Here is a 1,028-nt window from a genome sequence, read left to right on the forward strand (position 1 = left end):
GCCCAGACACCCTGCAGAGGAAACTCATTTCAGCTGCTTGTATCTGTGATCTCTTTCTTTCGGTCACTACCCAAAGCTCGTGACCATAGATGAGGGTAGGAACGTAGACCGACTGGTAAACAGAGAGCTTCGCCTTCTGGCTTAGCTCTCGCTTCACCACGACAGACCGGTACAGTGGGATTTGTAAGGAAGAGTATGATTTTGRACAGCTTTTCTGTAGTTTATGTTTGTCATTTAAGTGTTTTTAATATATTTAATTAAAAACATTTTTGGCCAAACTTGAGTCAGATATAGTCATACAAATATTTAACCATCTTCACAACTTTTCAGTGCAAACACATTATGTATGTATGTACTATAATTTTACATTTAAAAATATACCAATATGTCTTTTGTACTGCACAAAATAACCTAACTTCATGTTTTTATTTGTTAGACTGATTGTTAAAATAACATTTTCTTTCAAAATGATATTATTTAGAGAGCTTATGTAATCATTTATTACTTTTTATTCTCCATATTTGATCATTTTTTGAATCAGACAGCAGTTCATTCACAGTACGGTTCTAAGCAAGCTACATTGAAAAGAATTACRTTTGTAGATATTTATGATAAACTACAAAAAGAACATAKCGTGTGAAACCAAAGATGCCTATTTTAAGCCACAGTCATTTATATTAGTTATTTATTTTCAATTTCTGTAAATCATTATTTTGAGCCATAGTTCAAAATAATGGTTTACAGTATACAGTATATAAAAGTATAGTTGTGATGCTTAAGAGTCAGGAACTACCATTTAATTTGTCACACTTCAAAASGTTTTTTTTTATATTTATTGTACTAAAATTTTCTTTATTATTTGACTGAATATGACTCACATGAAGACCTACAAGGCTATCAGTGATGTGATAAGTTTTAATCCTGCTAACTGTTTTAAGATGTTGCAAACACCTCTGTGTTGTTTTTTACTATTATTCACATATTAAACCCCAGCAACAAGTGTTTTGATTGGTTCCTCTCTTGTGACA

The sequence above is a fragment of the Austrofundulus limnaeus genome, unplaced genomic scaffold (assembly GCF_001266775.1).
Source record: "Austrofundulus limnaeus strain Quisiro unplaced genomic scaffold, Austrofundulus_limnaeus-1.0 Scaffold1357, whole genome shotgun sequence".
NCBI classification, from domain to species: domain Eukaryota; kingdom Metazoa; phylum Chordata; class Actinopteri; order Cyprinodontiformes; family Rivulidae; genus Austrofundulus; species Austrofundulus limnaeus.